The sequence below is a fragment of the Equus przewalskii genome, chromosome 6, assembly GCF_037783145.1.
Source record: "Equus przewalskii isolate Varuska chromosome 6, EquPr2, whole genome shotgun sequence".
Taxonomy (NCBI): Eukaryota; Metazoa; Chordata; class Mammalia; order Perissodactyla; family Equidae; genus Equus; species Equus przewalskii.
Window position 1 is genome coordinate 95,584,202 of NC_091836.1, and position 18,680 is coordinate 95,602,881.

Consider the following 18,680-nt stretch of genomic DNA (forward strand, 5'->3'; position numbering starts at 1 on the left):
ATTATTACTAACTATTTTTATTATCTTCTTGACTCAATGTCTTTCTGGTTTGAAGCCAAGTTTGTTGCAATGAAGTATTCATCCAGGACCCTATAAAGAAGAAAAGATTTCTGAGAAGTCTACCCCTTTGTATTTTTCACCCCACTTTCTAGGTCCCACAAATAAATATTTCCTCTTTGATCAAATTCAAGAGAATTGTAATTTCCTATAGTGCACTCTCTTCAGGCATCTCAGAAAGTAGATTGCGTCTGAAAAGAAAAGTCCAGCTTTGCTTTCTCCCCTTTCTGCCCCTGAATGCCATAATTGAAGTAGAACAGGAGAAGCATTGACCTAACACCTGTCTGCTCATCCCCTCCCCCAATGCCACTTGCATGAACATCCGCACACTCTCCTTCCTTCCTCCTCCTCTCTCTCTATGGGGATGTCCATTCACACACTCACGCTAGTGTTCCTTGAAGTGTTTAAGATGCATTTCCAAGTGACAGGAAGGACTGCCACACAGAAGTATCACTTTTTTTCCCCATTCTCCAACGCATTAATTGGCTGGATTGATTTTCTCGACCAGCAAGGATGGGGAATATGCACTAAAAAAATTGATCGAATAACACAATGGTTTGTGTTTGAAAATGCAGTTTTTTCCAGAAATAAATACACAGGATAGCAAGAGGCCTAGAAAGATCAAGAAGTGCATTCCTCGCCTTAATTCATCTCCTCTAGGTTAAAATACAGCCTTGTGAATAAAAATTACTTTAACAGATATTAACAAACTAGTCTTCCAGAGAAAATGGAAGTGGAAAATAAACACACAACACAATTTAATCCCAGGGATAATTGAAATTAAAACAACAATGATATTTCTCTTTGCATTTATCAATTTAATAGATTTTTCCTAAAACTAATTTCATTGGTGAGGGTATAGCAAGGTATACACCCTTATAAATTACTAGTGAGAATGTAAACCATAAACCTTTCTGGACTATAATTTTAAAATTATGTTTCAAGAGTCTCAAAACTGTTAGGACTTGGAGTTCCAATTATTCCACATCTAGGAAAGTTGTCTAAGAAAATGAGAGGAAATATGGACAAAAATCTATATGCCAAAATGTTTGTTTGCAGCACCAATTACAGTAGTAAGTAATTGACCACAAGCTGAATGTCAAAATGTAGGGGATGAACAAATTACTTATTATTTTTTATTTCCTCTCCTCTAACTCCCCCCCAGCATTTATACCTCTCCCCTCTCACTCACTAGATATCGCTACCTCTTCCAGCTTGATGTGATCTGAAGAAAATGAGGCAAATGGGAGGAAAAGTCATGCCCTGCTGGGGCAGCTGTGATCTGCATTCGATCCCCCTTGGAGTGCACTGTGGGTGGTCATCATCATCATTGGGGATCTTGCACCTTTCCTTCCTTTACTGTGGATGATCTCTACCCTAGAGACCCTCCACTTGACACAGAGTCTGTTGGAGATCTCATTACCCTTCCAGGCAGTACATTTTTTTGTCAATTCTTTTTCAGATAGGTGCAGGAAGGCTACCTGTTATATAGCCCCCAGTTGGTTCATGAGAAAAACTCACAATCCCGTGCTCTGAAAATTCTAGGTTCCCATGACTTTCCCCGCGGAGTTACCTCTTCTTATCCCACCATCACAGTAGCTATCTAGTTAAAATCTCACAATTTTAAGGCCTTTTCAGAAAAGGACTTGGCACCAGTTGCTGTGCTCCCACAGATACTAGGAAACAAAGACCAAGCTGTCCAAGTGGTCCTCTGGAATTCTCTCTCACTTGTCTTGAAGGGAAGTAGAAGCACCCTCTCCTTGGTCCATGAAGAACAGAATATGTGGCCTCACTCCAAATTGTTTTTCCAAGGAAATTTTTTTCTCCCAGACTTTTAACCTCCATTGTTTGAGATATCCTTGAATGAGTGATAAGCCACAGTTGAAAAAATAGATGTGAGCTATTCCTTTGTAAATTCTCCTAAGGTAGTGTAGTACATCCCTTTGAATGTCGGAGTAGTTGACATCCCTAATGTTGCAAGCTCAGTTCAAATTGAGACTGAAATAGCATTATTTTTCCATTCTTTTAGATTATGCAACATTAATTGAGGAGACATACAATAGTGTGAGAGAACAGAGGAGACGCATCAATCCAGAGCCGGGATCAGGGACGACTTTCCCAGAGAAAGCAATTGCCAAACTAAAAGCTGAAGTCTAAGCATAAAGCAGTAGAGGGAAGGAGATGAATGGAGTAACTGCAAGACAAGCAAAAGGGCCAGCATTAAAAGAGAATATTGGGGGAAAGCTCAATACAGTGGCCTCTCTGGAAAACAGTTTGGAAAGCAGTTTCTTAAAAAGTTTAACATACACTTATCATTACAATCTAGTAATCCCACTCCAAGGTGAAAAGGTAACTTGTATTCATATGAAAACCTATATGTGAGTGTTTATAGTGGTTTCATTCATAATTACCCCAAACTGGAAACAATGCAAATGCTCTGTAATGAGTAAATGGATAGACTGTGGTATATCCGTACAATGGAAGACTAGTCAGCAACAAATAGGAACACATTACTAATACATACCCAACAGGAATGAATCTCAAAAGCATTATGTTAAGTAAAATATCCAGACTTAAAAGGCTCCTTGCTCTATGATTCTAGTTATATATTTTTCTGGAAAAAATAAAATTTATAAGGACAGAAAACTGATCATTGGTTATCAGGGACTGGAGGCAGGGATAGAGGTTGACTACAAAGAGTCACGAGGGAATCGTGGAGGGTGATGGCAATATTCTATAAATAGACTATGGTGTTAGTCACAAGATTCTGCTCTTTTGTAGAAGCTTATAAAACTGTATACAAAATGAATTTTATTGTATGTAAGTTATATCTCAAGTGAAAAAAGAGATTACGGCTTCTTTGAGGAATTGAAAAATAGTTAGTATAGAAATAGAGTAAAAAGCAGGGAAAGGTAAATGATGAGCAGGAAAGATATCTGGGTATCAAGTCATTAAGGTCTTTGTAAATCATCTTCAGGAATCAGACTTTATCCTTTAGATAATGGTGAACTATTGAGTGGTTTGACTTGGTTACAAATCACTTCAGAGGGATCACTCAGCCAGTAGAGGGAGAGCAAGGAGACTAATTGGGATGCTCATCAGAAATGTGGTAACCCACAGAGGAGACGGTACTTGCCTGAACTAGGAAAACGTGGTGGGAAATTATTCATTTTTTAACAAATATGCTTTGAGTGCCTGTTGCGCTACAGACACTGAACTGGTTCCTGGAAATAAAAGGTCAGTAAAAAACAGACTCGTACTCAGCCCTCTCAGAGCTCACAAGGTGGTGGCAAGACAGCAAGTACATAATTTTGTCTGTGATAAATTCTAAGCAAACAAGGTAGTTATCGTTATGAAAGTGTGTACTAGAAGGGCCTGTGTCAGACATGGTTAATTACTCACCCAGAATTGATTCTGCCTTTCTTACTGACAGAAACCCCCATTGTGTTTGGGGCACTTATGTGTTAGTTTTCAAAAAACAATATTTCCCAGCTTCCCTAGCAGTTAGGGGTGGTCCTGAGACACAGTTCTGGCTGGGAATGTATAAGTGGAAGGATGCTGGATATTTGTAGGAAGGTTTCGCTTGCCTGACTGTAGTCTCTCACTGCATTCGTTCTTCTTTCTGTCTAGTACATGTGATAATGGTTGAATTAATGACAATGTCAATATTTATGTTGGTATGGCAAGTTTTGAATTTTGAAATTTAATACATGATAATCATTATCGACTGTTACTTTTATGGGACTTGTGTTTGTTCCTCCCTCTCTCCCTGCCCCTCTCTCAATAGCTCAACAGAGGTATGAAAGGCCCTCATGCATGGCATGGTTCACCCTACTGAATGTCTATGTTTTCTGTCTCCTATCCACTACCCAAATAACAAAGTTGGAGGACTTGGGTTCCTCAAACCGAGAGCAGGGTAAATATAGGGTTTTTCATTTTTAGTCCTTTTTTCATGCACAACAATGCTAATCAATTGGTGCTAGCATTCCCAAACACTATGTTGAGAAGGATTCTGTGTCAACAGGAAAGAGTATTGTCTTAATATGTAATGTCATCCATGTACACAGCAGGGAAGACTTGCAACCATTATTTCTTATCATCACGATGGAACTATTCGCTTTGCAGAAAGGACGGCGAGGAGAGCATGCCAGACACGGCTTATAGGTTCAAGAACATGGAAACAAAATAAGCTTATTCTCTGGAGCCTCCGGAGCCAGTCTGTGCAGCGGCCAGAGGACAGCGAACACTCTGCCAGGAACGAAGTAACAGGGTGACACCTGTGCCCTGGGGGGCATAGGCCCTGATTCCAGAACCTTCATTCTAATTGACCTTCACATTACTGTGCTCAAAAACCCTTTGAGCAGTTTTAAAAGTTTAAAAAGCAGTTCAAAAACCCTCTGAGCCCATTTACTCCCATGGAAGACATCTTCCTCCTGCCCAAAGGAGGGGGTGAGGCGGGGCCATGAGTGAAAGCAGCCTCCTGTGCCAAGGAGCCAGGTCGCAGACTGAAAGCAGAACGAGCCGTGAGGTTAATTTTGTCTAGTTTTAGGTACAAATTACTTTATTTTAGTTTTGGGGGAAGTAAAATGAAGCAATTCAGAAAGAAGAAAGAATTCCGGAAAGAAATTCTATTCTTACCACCCAGCAGGGATGTACATTTCAATTGCTGAGAGGAAACAATATTAGATGTAATACTAGAGGCTCATTGGAAGCGGAAACAGGAGCCCTAATTTGAAGCGGGAGCCATTCATAAAATGACTCATAAACTTGCTCGCAAGAATTAAACCAACTTTATGAAGAATAATTCTTGTTTGCATTTTTTTTCCTTTTCAAGCAAGTAATGAACAGTAATGTGGCCCATACCCAAGGTCACCTCAGTCTTTTTCTGGCTTTTAACCGTGGTCAGTAAAGCAAGGATCTGGCAGAGACAAATGTTGAGTAGCCAAGGACTGACCGACAACAGAGGGGGAATGTTGGGAAATCCGGGCCAATGGTCATGCCCTAGATTAAGAAGAAGATAGAGCACTCAATGGTGTTTTATACTTCAGGTCAATCTGAGGCCCAGATCTCTCCCACAAAGGACATTAGGCAGCAGTTTAGCCAGTAACTGGTCCTTTCATATGCCAGCTTGGCTGCCTCATGGGATCTGCATGATGAAAGCAGGCAATTAACAGAAATCATGTTTTCACTGTGGGGCTTGCACACATTTCCTGTCGGATGGCTCCATAGTCAGATGGCACCCTTTACTAAATTAATTGATCATATTACTACCAATGCCTTGCCGTGTTCTGTGTCCTCCCTGTGTTCATGTATCTCACCTCTATCTGGGACGGAATCAGCTTTTCAGGCAGTGGATGCCAGCAAAGCTTCCGCAACTCGGAACCAAAAGAGCAATATCTCCTTCTGACTCAGTTATCAGGACTCCTGACTATTACCGCTTTGTATCACACTATGGGGCAAGCAAGCTGCTTTGGATCACAGAGTTGCTGTGCAGTCCAAACTTCCTCCCCAAGAGAGAAAGCACAACGTAATGTAAAGTCATGGGTCGGAATGAATTTCTATTCTCCCCATAAACTGCTGTTGCTTATGCTACTGCCAAAGGGAATGAGCCTGTGTCACCAAAGTTCCTTAAAACTGCCCTCTCATTTGTACTTTCAGAGAGAAACTCGGACATTTAATTCCCTGAAAAATCCAATTCCAAGTGTCAAGGCTTTCTCAGCTGAAACATGGCACACATGTTGTCTGTCATCGAAATAAGGAGAACTTAACTTCTGTTATTGGTTTCATATTCTTGTTTCTCCTCTTCCATTCCCCATCTTCCTCTTCAAAGGCACATTTTCTGAGTGTCATCTGGAGAAAGTTGGGACAGCCTCACTCTGTAGGGCAGTAAAGTTGGGAAAATCATAAAAACAGTTGACATTTATATAATGCAGTCCCTGTGCATTTTTCTAAGTAATTACTTAGAATAATTCATTCAGTCAGCATAAAAACAACCCTGAGGTCAAGATTTTTGCATCCTCATTTTACAGGTAAGGAAACTGAGGCTTGGAGAGGCTAAGAAACTTGCCCAGGTTCACAAAAGTATGAAGTGATGTAGCTAGTATTCAAACAGATAGTCTGGCTCCAGAGTGTATGCTAAGTGGCTTCTGTGCAGAGGTGCTCTTGTTAGTTGGCATATTTCTCAGAGTATTAGATTAATGCTACTAAAGACTTTTGTGCTAATGAATGTAGTCAGCTAATGGAGGGAGGCAGATAGGAAGCTAATGGGAGCTGAAAGAAGGGATGTATTTGTCACATATATTTATCATATAGATAAGTATTATTCTCTAAAGCACTTAAGCACTGTCCTTAGAGTAGGTGATCGTTACTTAAGTAGCAAAGAAAAATCCGTCTCTTTTTTAATAGTCTTTTTTGTAGACACAAGGCGGATGTTTACTATTATGAAATTAAAAATAGGCTAAGGATGCAAATAATACTAAGAAAAAATGAGCAAAAGAGAGGAGAGGTTCGTCACATTCTAGTAAGAACTTAGGACTGAGGAAAACAAGAGCTTTTCAGTGCATCACTTCTTTTATCTCTCCTAAAAGTTAAATATGTGAGCAATAGCTATTAAACTAACTGGATCATGAACTCGTACATTCATGTGTCTACTGGTTATTCATTCACTCCTTCATTCAGAACGTGGCATCTACATGTGCCACTGTGGGAAGCTTCCTCCAATGTCTCTAAGACTCCCTAATCCTTTGTCAAATGGAGATAATAAAAGTAAATATAAGCTTCTTGTGAGATTTAATTGAGATATGGCGTGTAAATAATAAACACAGTCTAGCCCGTAGTATAGTTCAGTTACTATTCATTTGAAGTAATGATTTTTAGTAATGATTAAAAATGAATGGGAAAACCAAGCAGGTAATATTAATTGAGCCCTAACTGTATACAGGGTCCCTGTGTTTAGAGAACAGGCTAGTCATTGTGCTATTTGTCTCTGTGTGTGTGATTTCTGCATGTTATCTTTCTCTCTTGTTCCATCCATTCTTCCTACGTTGATTGTTGTGCCTTTGGAGCAGGGCAGTTTGGTCATGGGCCAGTTTGTGTCACTACCCTTCTAAACAACCCTTTTTCCTGGGGCTCATTTCACACTTGGTGTTATTTTCAAAGGTCTGACTTTACTCTCAGGCTGTCTCTCATGATCCAGAGCCTCATTCAGTTCAATCCAATTTAATTCAATTCACTTTAGTTAAAAGAAAAACAAATCATGTGGCTTCTACAACAAGATGCAGGGTGATTAAGGCAAGATCCTGCATCATGTTCCTTACAGCCTTTCCTTGCACTTCCTCCGGTCATGCTGTTGGTAATCTCCATTTATAATTGGAGTTCTGGCTCAGTCTTTATCATGCCACCATCTTACCTCTAACAAGCCCCAGCAAGTTAGAAATTTGAAGACGGCTAGCTGACCCGAAAGGGGCAGGAATGGCTGTCTCTGAAAATTCATTCATTATGTGCAAAATGCACTCACAAGGAATTCTTCAAAAGAATGGCCAATCTTCAACTACGTCAAGAATTTAATAAAGGTCTGTGAGTCCAGGGCATTTTTCAAGGCAATAATGAATATGACAGTAGCTGGCCTTGCTCCTTATGAGCAAAGTGCATTCCAGTTTCCTCCTCTGGTGTCGGTCCACGTGAGGCTGACTCCAAAGCTTCCATCAAGACTGTTTTCTTCTTCCTTTCCCTAAACTCCCACCCTTTTGTTAAGGGCATTATCACTCTGGCTTCTTCTAAGAGCCTAAACACTTCTCTTTGTTTGCAGTAAAATATTAACAATCCAAATACCACAGCTATGAGGGAGAACTGAGTCTTAATAAAGTAGGTATACCTTCTGCCCAGATTCCATTGTTTTCCAGTGAAATAACATGTTCATTTCTGTCTAGTATTTCTGCACTGCTCTGACCATGTAAAGTAAAGAGTAGACTTTCAAAAGGTAACAGTCTCATTAGGCCAAGAAATTCATTATGTCTCCAAAAGATTTGACAGTGAAAACAACAGACAGATTGTGAATGCCTCATCTGCTGCCTCCAATACAGAAACAGCTTCGTTGTCCAGATAAAGAGTGGTTGGTCAACATTAAAATGTTTCCAAAGAACCAGCTATAGGCTGTTTGTGTTTTCTTTATCATGCATTTATTTTCTATTTAATTCATTTATGCTTTTATCCATGTTATTTCCTTGTTCTAATTTCCTTGGGCTTAATTTGCAGTTATCCTTCTAAGTTCTTAAGATAGTTGGTTAGGTCACTGATTTTCAGCTTTTTTAAATTAATACATGCATACGAGGCTATATATTTTCCCCTAAGCATAGCTGTAGCTGACCAATGACACAGACAAAATAAAATAATGCAGGTGAGGAGTCAGAGTAGCAGTGTCTGACGTGAGATGCCTTTACGCGGCTTTGTGGTTGAGAATACCGCTCTTAGCTGCCAGGTTTCTTTCAGAGTCTGGATAGCAGTTTCCACTCTGTACTGACGCTCCTGGTTTCTCACCTTAATTATAGTGAAATAGGCCTCTGTTCAAGCAATGCTCACACTGTATGCACCCTATCACCTCTTCTTTCTAGGGTTAGGAAGAAGGAGGACTTTGATGCTCCTCTAAACCAAATGGCCTCTCAATAGGAGCCAGACTATGCATGTGAGCTCCTACGTGCACCTCCCCTTTGGATTCATCAGCCACCATTACTTCCTACCCATCTAAAGTAAATCCTCTTACTTTTCAAATCACAGTCTCCTCCATGTACCCATTAAGAATCATATTTTGATCAGCCCAGCAATCTTCCATTACTTCAAAGAAACAAGAGGAGAATTTTGTCATGATGTACATCAGGAATACACATTTCAGAATGCATCTAGAATATACATGTTATAAACTGATGCCACTAAGAAAACTAGAAAGCTGACCCTCTATGCTCTCAAATCCTACACCTACGAGGTACAAAAATCACTGCATTCTGGGGCCCCACCACCTAAGCACATCCCTTTCCTTGTGTTAAATGAAATGAAGCAAAAGCCTATGAAGATGGAAATGTTTTTCTTACACAGCCTCCAGAACACCTGGATACCTAAATGACACCTGTTTTTACCCAACAGGAATTCCACCTACCCCATTTAACTGTTAACAGACCCAGATATTAGGCCAAAATCATTGATATTTGGGAAGATAGGCCCAGACTCAACTTCTGGGCAATGAAAATGTCTGAGGAAATTTTCAAAGACATCTCTGGGAAATGTTTCCTTCCCTAAAAAGAGCATGGTTGCATCTCATTCCGTTTATCCTGAGTCTCTCCCCTTCCCTCACTTCCTGCCTTTGACCGTGGTCATGCTTCCTAGAGCTTGGGCAGCCACCTCCTAACTATGAAGCAACAACTTAAGGATGAAAAGCCAACCCACAAAGATGGCAAAGAAAATGTAGAAATGAGCCTGGGTTCTTGATGAAATTGTTAAGCAGCTGAGGCAATGTCGGCAGCCGCCTACCTCCAGATTTCTTGTTAGGTGAAATCAATAAACCCTCAGTTGTTTAAGCTATCATTAGTAGGATATTTCATTACCTTTGGCTGAAATGCATTCCTACCAGATAGACACAACTTGTCCTCATACTAACTGATACTTTACTTATTTCCTTAGTCCCAAAGCCTCAGAACCTACTCTCTGACTAAAGTAGCAAATTCTTTTGTGCACAACGCATCAATGGTTAATGGTGGTTTACTGAGTTATATTATCTCAGGAGGCATTTATATTTTAACACTTGGCTTCAAATTCTTAATAAAAATGGGGGATATGATAATAAAGGAATAGTTGGACCAGTGAGGAAGATGTTTGGGACCAAAAAGTAAACTGCTTACCTCTCAAAACATACCTTTGCTGACCCATGTTTGAGGTCAGCTTAGATAAGAGAGGAAATTGACTGTGTGATTTATGAAAGTGAATCTCACTATTTTGTGTCAACAGGTGGAGTCATGTGTCAAATAATGACCTAAGACTAGAGAAAAAAGGAGCGATTGGGAGGTTCCCTAAGATATCTATTAATTTCCTTGAACTATTGTTAACAAAAGACAATCTCCCTTCTTGATAGCAAGTAGAGACTGAAGATGGCAGCCCTTTTTCCTTTCTACAGGAGAAAGAGGAGAATTTTCTATAAGCATCTCAAATTCAGTATTTTTAAAACAACTCAAAATCTATTTCACTGAAATAGTTTTCTTCTCACATTCTCCGGTAGGTTTCCCTGTTCCTTATGATCATTTCACAGCATCCTCATTTCATTGTGTGATCAAGACTGGCTGATTCTGCATCTTGAATCATCTGGCACTCATCCCCTCCTGCAACTCTAGTTGTTGTTCTGCAGGCCATTTTCTTTCTCTTAAAGGCGATTTGCAGAACCCCCCACACTTTATTGCCTCAGATCTCATCATCTTTCATGCCGTACTCATTGTGATCTTCCTGAAACTCAGACGCAGTCATGCCACTCCCAGAAATCAAATCCTTCCATAGTTCTCCAGAGATCTCTTATGATCAATGCCTACTGACTTCTCTAGTTACTCCTACCGTCATTGTATTTCTATACCATGTGCCCAGCCACACCCAGTGCTTGATAGTTTTCTATCTATACCATATTCTGTTTTGCTTTGCATAAGTTTAAATATGCTATTTTCCCAGAGGCATTTTTCTCCCAACCCTCAACCCTTTTTCAACATGAAGTTACAAAGAGTAGGAGACGGTGGCTTAGGTATCGTCAGAGACTGCTGAGATGTCATGTCTCTTGAGAATCCCTCCCTTCACTCTGTTTCCTCAGAGCATCCTACAGTACCGGTCATTGTCCCTGTCAATAATGTGTTATGCTATATGATAAAGTACATATCCCCTTCCCACTGGACAAGTGATTCTCAACCTTAAGCTATACAGTTTGGGGAGTTTTTAAGAAACACTAATCTTTGGTCTCCATTCCAGACCACTTGCTATGGTTAATTAGAAAACAAATCTTAGGTGTTTGAAGAGCCCATTCCTTCACTGGCAGTTTTCTTCTATGTGCGTAGAGTGGCTGTAGTTGCCAATCTGACTCAACTATGCTATATAGTTCTCAATTTGTTACAGTGAATGCCATTTCAGTGTCAATTCTTTTTTTAAAATTTTTAATTAAAATTTTTTTTGTTTTTGGTGAGGAAGATTGACCTTGAGCTAACATCTACTGCCAATCTTCCTCTTTTTGTTTGAGGAAGATTGTCACTGGGCTAACATCTGTGCCAATCTTCCTCTATTTTTTTATGTGGGATGCTGCCACAGCATAGCTTGATGAGTGGTGTGTAGCTCCATGTCTGGGATCTGAATCTGTGAACCCTGGGCCACAGAAGCAGAGTGCATGAACTTAACCACTATGCCACTGGGCCAGCCCCTCAGTGTCAGTTCCTGATGTCTGTGCTTGCCTTCCCCAAGCCTGGAGTCCCCAGCAGGTTCTGCTGGAAGAAAGCTTCCATCTCTGGGATTCTTCTGACCTGCTGGGTGTTGGTGAAGCAGCTTCCTCCACTCTGATTTATTTTTCAGTGAGATACCAATTGCTTTCCCTCTTGCAGACATTATTCAAATTGACTTGTCTTGTGTTATTTTACCTCTCCTTCCTATCATTGGAGCTTTTATGTATTTATTCCCTTTTGAGTATTTTAACTGTGGCTCAATGGGATGTGGGAGGTAAGGAAGCAAGCATATTTACAAAGTCTGCCATTTTGTCTTGAAAGGCCATTAGAGCCATTTTAGGTACCTCATCACTTTTAACATTTTGCAGTACTGTTGTTAGCCAGTATATCAGGTAGGAATGTGTCAAGCTGCAAGTAATTTTAAAAAAACATTATTTTGTAGGTTAAATAGAGCCATATTTTTTCACAAAGTAGAAAGTTTGAAAGTAAGCATACAGAGATGTTGCAAATTTTCAGTTATATCATAAACGGCCCATCCTCAGCACATTATCTAATTTTCTATGATGGCCCTACAACTCCAAGCATCACATCTATATTCTGAGTTGGAAGAAGAAGAAAAACAGGATAAATACCAGGGTCAGTACCTATCTGCCCACTTTCTATTAGGAAAGTGATAGCTTCCCCAGAGGGCCTCATCACACCTGCTCTTGCCTGCACTATCGCATGCACTGTGGGATGTGGGAGACTGGGAGATTCAGCACTGAGCTTTCTAGCTCCTAGGCAGAGAAAAGAAAAATTAGTATTTAGTGCACCCACTTATGGGTCAGATAACAGCTGCTGTTTCTCAAAGTTCACAGGCATTTAAAACAATATAAAATACCTTAAGCATGTCTGTGTCTAGTTGAGAGAGAAGCTGGGAATTGAAACCACTTGTCTGGAGGGAGGAGAGATCCATAGGAGGGAGTCCAGTGGCAGCAGTCAGCCAGAAAGCAGGCAGGTGAAGGAGAAGGGTGAGCACAGGGTCTCCAGTGCTTTCACCTGGCTGGGGGTGGTCCAGGGGCCACGCACTGTGTGCATTTAATTACTCCTGAATTTATCTCTTTATATGGTTATTTTAAATTTTATTTAATTTAAACGTTTTCCTTCAAGGAGCTAAAAGTCTAAAGTTCCTATATCTTAGATTTGTGAGAAAATTTAGTGAATATACCTATTTACTACTATCAAAGACCCATTTTCAAAAGAGACTACTGAAAATTTAATGATGGCATAAGTTCACATTATCAAAAGAAAGTAATATTTTCCTTTTTACGTGCTGTAGGAGGGCTCGATTGTCATTATTTCTGCATAGAGTTCAATAGTTTTCTCAATTCAACCTCTAAGTACAAAGTAGAACAGCTAAAACTTGTTGCCACTCCTTAAGAGATGTCCCGGGGTTTCCTCTGGTTGTACTATAATAGTCAGGAAACCTTCAGCTTAGCACGCTCAGAGCTGGCTATAGAGTGGCAAAAGAAACACTCATGGCACAATTAGACATCACTTTTTCTGAATGGTCAGCTAAAGTGGAAATTGGGCATAGAGACTGTGGAATTTTATTCGTATAAGGCTGGGCTAGGACAGGTCCCGAGTACAAAGATGGTTAAACATTCCAGCTCTCACAAAAACTGGATTGCCATTGATGGCTCTGTTCCGACATGTCTCTAGCCCTTAAACAGTTACTCTCTTGTCCCCCTCACCCCAAATCATCCAGACAACAGGCTTGCTCTCAGCAGGAATCTCCGTCCCGGCTGAATCTCATGGCAGTGCCCCTCCATCCCCAACTTCCATCTCACTTCTTCATCAACATCTCCGCCATTCCCAAATTTATCCTTCCACATCAAAAGGCCCACTGACTCGATTGCATTCTAGATAGTATCTTTGAAATAAATAAGAAGTGATTACAAACTAAACTCTTTGGGATTAAATTACATGTGACTTTCACACCCAGAATTTTAAGTATTCATCTAGAAAAACAGATCTTCTAATTGCCATTGCAAGTGGTATAATGGAACTTTTCTTTAGCCTAAGGAAAACAATTAATTAGCAGTACTTTACTATTCTCCTTCCTTTTCCATATATTTTGTTGGAGTGTTAGAACCCCTGCTATTGTTGCCTTGAGAAATAATAATAGCAGTAAAGATGATGAAGCCAGAACGTTCACACTATAACTGACACGTAACCTTAGACGTCAGCGAGCGCAATCCTCTAATGTTTAGCCATAACCATGAGAGGTTATGCAGAAAGCCTTCCAAGTCATCCAGATGGAGCGAAACATATCTCCCGACTCTTAGGTCAATGCCTTTCTACTGCACACGTTGCCTCCCTTGGTGCATGCCAGGGAAATTGATTTCAAGTTCTGCCACAGCTTAGATACTATGCTGTAAGAGATCAAACCAGTAGCTGCCAACTTGAGCCGTGTTCATTCTCGGAGAAGTTATATAACCTGAGCAGAGATGGCTCAACCCCTAAAGCGGTGGTTCTCGACCCTGGCTGCCCACTGGCATCACCTGGGAGCTGTAAAACACACTGATGCCATCGCTGGGTTGTTCTTTCAAAGACTCTGATTTAATTGGTCTGGGGTGGAACCTGGGTATCGTTGTTTTTCAGAGCTATCCAGGTGACACTAGTGTGCAGGCAGAGCTGAGAACCAGTGCCCTAAAGCCTCAACTGTAAATCAAAGGGAGTCTCACAAGTAGAGGGCCACTTTATCTGGATTTAATCAGCAGAGGAAACCACAGGGAAAGTGAGAAGCAACAGAGCTAGGTTGTATTTCTCTATATAACTCTTCAAAGTACTTTGCTATTTGATTCCCATGTGGTCTCAAAAGAAACTCATCATTTCTCTGTAGTGAAAAGTTAACTGTAGGGTGAGGGCGGTGAGTGAATGATCCAAGTTCCACGTGCTCTGCTTTGGTGACCCGGGTTTGCAGGTTTGGACCCCAGGCGCGGACACACTCTGCTCCTCAGCCATGCTGTGGTGGTCTCCCACAAATGAAAAATAGAGGAAGATTGGCAAAGATGTTATCTCAGGGCTAATCTTCCTCAAGCAAAAAAAAGAAAAAAGGAAGATTGGCAACAGATGTTAGCTCAGGGCAAATCTTCCTCACCAAAAAAAAAAAAAAGAAAAAATGTTAACTGTATTAACTCACAGCCAACAGGAGCCTAAAAAGATGTGACATTTAAACGTAATGTGGTATCCCAGGTGGGATTCTGGAACAGAAAAAGACATCAGGTAAAAACCAAGGAGATCTGAATAAAGATTTTAATTAATTATAGTGTATCATATTGGTTCATTAATTGTAACTAAAGTACTGTGGTAATGTAAGATATTAACATTAGAGGAAATTGGATACAGGTTATTATGTGGAAACTCTTTGTACTATCTTTCGAATTTGTATGTAAATCCAAAACTGTTCTAAAATTAAAAGCTTATTTAAAAAAATAAATGTACTAAAAATGATAAGTTCAGCTTCTATAAGTACAGTATATTCTATCAACATTCTTTTCAACTTAAGAGACAGTATACCATTAGCATTTTTATTTACAATTTGTAGAATTAATGTTTCTCTGACCACATCTCTACACTTATTGTTCCAAATTTTATTTACAGATCATCCTCATTTACAATACATTATAAATCATTCATAATTTCTTAACATTCTTTCCAAAAAATTTGAGAAGATTTACAATAAAAGACACATAATAAAACAGTAAAGATGAAAAGAAAATATCAAGACTGTACATAAAAGTAATAAAAGAGAAACATAATATTTAGAAGGCAGGGGAAAGCTATTGTCCTTAGTACTAGAAGTAATAAAATCAATGCAATCACTTATGAGTATTGCTAATATTACTTTACAATTTCTCTTGACTGCTAGATTATTTGTAACTCATATTAGTATACTAAATACTTTTTTATATATCAGTCGTCACTGTTTTCAAAGTTGTAGAATTGAACAGATGGAAAATATTAAATAGTGTGGGTGGCTTACTTGGCTTGGCATTGGAGATTGAATTCTATAACATGAAAAAAATTCTATTGAATTCAATTTTACCTATTCTACCAAAACCCCCACTCACCTGCTACTCTGCCCAGAAGGGGACAGCCTGACTGCTTGGGGCTCTCATGCATACACTTCTCGACATCATTCCTTTCCCTTTCCAACTCTACAATCCCTCACGATAGAATTAAAAGTGAAACATGTGGGTGGGTTTCACAATCTTCTCATTCAAATGTTGAAACCAACATCAAATTATCAACTTACAGAAAAGAACAAATAAAGGAGGGGAATCCTTTCTCATTAAAAATGAAAGAGCCTGGCTGGTGGGGGTAGGTGGCGGGGAGTGGAAACTACGATAGAGTCTACTAAGAATTCTCTTTTCAGCTTTAAAAGAGAAGTGCTTTAATGATGTCAACACTGGCCCAATTCTCGGGACATCTTTGATGTGACACTTCACAGGTATTCTGATCGCTCAGTGTCCTCAGGAACAAGAAAGAAGAAGACAGCGCCATGTGTGGCATGAGACAAAATGAGGCTGAAGTCCTAAGTCTTTCTCTTATCGTCTGTGAAAGTTAAGGTAAATTGCTTTATTTCTCTGAGCTTCACTTTCCTAATAGATAAAATAAGGGTAATAATACAAACTTTGTGGAATTTTTGTAAGAATTAATTTAGATAACATAAGTTAAGCACTTACCATTGTGTTAAAATTTTGGCTTGGGGTGTCTAACAATAGACGTGGTCCATATTCACACAGCGTGTGGCAATTCTTTTGTCTTTGCATTGGGTTTTCTGGCAGAAAAACTAGAGTTCTGTAATGTGTGATATAGTATCTCCTATTAGCTCTCTCTGTAACAATTACATTCCAGTATTTGATAAAATAGTCAGTATTTTATTAATAAATTAAAATACTCTTGAAGGAGGAGCCCTTTGAAATATCATTTAATAATAGTTGTGTTAGTTTAGTTCACTTTTCTCTGGAATTTTGGAATTCCATTTGTAGAGATGTAGTAGGTAGTTCAGCTATACATGTTATAAGCTGTGACTTCCGGAGCTGGTGGACTGAGACTCAGCATCCATTCTCCTTCTGTTGAGAAGATACAAGGATGTCTTCTCATGTTTCCAAGTCTGGAGAAGTAAAAGCTATCTTTCTAAGCTTCTCTTGTGGTTCTGGATGGGAATTATATTCTACTGGTTAGATCTGCTTGCCTGAAATTTGGAAAATGGTAGTGAGACAGAGGCCATCTTTCTCTAGTTACAATGCTAGAAGCTAAATCACAGAGACTTGGATCTGGAGAGGCAGTTCTAGCATCAGCTGCTACAGTCTTAGTGACTACAGTTTGTTTCATGAGTGTGGAGAGTTGATGGTAGTGGTGGCTCTGGATCCCAGTCATGGCTGCGTACATTAGAAGGCAATAGTCCAGTAGCTACTCTTGAAATCCTTCCCTTCCAGTATTTCCAACAATTTTGTAAACACCCAATTCTTTGTGCAAAATCTCTTTTTGCAGGAAATACCTAGAGTTCTTTCTGTTTCTTGAATTGTGTTTTGATGAATAGACATTTAACCTTCAGAGGACTGAGCCCTGAATTTCTTATTTCTTAGATGGGAGTAAGAGCAGGAAAGAGGTCAACTAGATAATTTTTAGAGTGTATTCCAGCTTTAAAACTGCTACGAACTTGGTGGCCATTGTCATCCCCAAAGATAGACGTCAATTTGAATTTGAGATTTATTTGATGTGCTAGATATTTTCCCCGCCAGATTGATTCCTCACCTTTTTTTGACCTTGCTTTTGTCCCAAGAGGCTCATCTTTATGGACTCTCTCCACAAGCTCCCTATTGTCTCTCTTCTGGTTGGGCTCAGCCAATAAAGGCACTGGCAAGATTGGCAAGAGGGAAAGGAGTGAGGTTGGGGCATTTGTTCCCTCAGCCCCCTCCCTTGCAGGTGGCCTTAGGTTGAAGGTGTTCCTCTGTTGAGGGCCACAGTTCCTATAGGTAGTCCTCCCCTCAACCATAGCTATTTGCACCAGGTTCTGGTAACTATTGGTTCCTCTTGATTATTTAGACCTAGACAAAGCATACACTTCCTGTTGTAGCTAGGGTACTGCACAATTCCTTGTTGATTTCCCTCAACCCTGCCCACACCTTAATAGATAGTACTTTTATTAAATTCTCCTCAACTTCCCACTTTAGCAGGCCATTTATGTCCTATGGAACTCTAACTAACACAAGGGAGAAAGTAAATTATGAGGCAAGTAGAATTTGTCACCCCAAAATATGCCTCTTTGGCATAAGGACTATTTTAAGCTGACTATTTTTAAGAAAAACAAGACATAGGTAAGCTCTAAAAACCAAGTAGAAGTTTCCTTCTTGTAAGAGACATTTACATTTATAAAAGAAATCTCCATTTGTAAGGGTGTCTCCCTCTCTGTACCAGGAAGGGAAGGATGGCTCTAAATCTCTAGAAACGCTTATCAATGGAGAAGGCAGAGACTTAAATCTACAGAAAAACCTTACCCTTGTTTACTGTGCTTTTCCTTGTAACTGCCTATAACTGGCTCCCCTTTCCCCGCCATCTTCGTTTGGTATGATAGGTGTTACTGAAACTGGGGATGGTATTCCGGGAGTTGCTCTGTTTTCCTGGGTATCTCTCATGTATACAGGGGGCATACATGTTATTAAACCTCTGTTTGCTTTTCTCCTGTTAATCTGTCTTTTATTACAGGGGGGTTTCAGCCAAGGACTAGAAGGGTAGAGGGAAAATTATTTTTTCTCCTCTACAATGAATACCATGGACAGAAAGCAAAACAAAACAAAAAAGAGAAAGAAAGAAAAAATCTCAGAGGGCTTCAAACTAAGCCTTGGAAAATTCATGTTCTTCAGTCTGTCTGCATTATCTACGTACCATACCTTCTATCCACATACCCACCTATCAAATTCCTGCTCTCACTCACTACTTGCTGTAATGAATTGATCTCAGATTCTCCCTGGGCTCTGTCAAGTCCGGTCCAAACTTCATGGCTCACTATCTCCTCAGAATCATCTAAATCTCTTAAATTGGTGTTCCAGGTCATCTATTTTTCCCTGAAATTATTCTTATCCTTTCGTTTTATGCGATTGTTTCACTGGAGAAAGAACCTGC

At 39.8% G+C, this 18,680-nt stretch overlaps 1 long non-coding RNA gene across 1 annotated transcript in view; it reads right to left on the reverse strand.

Annotated features, from left to right (window-relative positions):
• Positions 1 to 4,590: 4,590 nt before the first annotated feature.
• LOC139084028 (uncharacterized) overlaps positions 4,591 to 18,680 on the reverse strand; it is a 70,907-nt gene continuing 56,817 nt past the window's right edge. Inside the window, exon 3 of the long non-coding RNA XR_011541314.1 lies at positions 4,591 to 5,933. This is a non-coding gene — a long non-coding RNA (uncharacterized lncRNA). The remainder of the gene's footprint in view (positions 5,934 to 18,680) is intronic.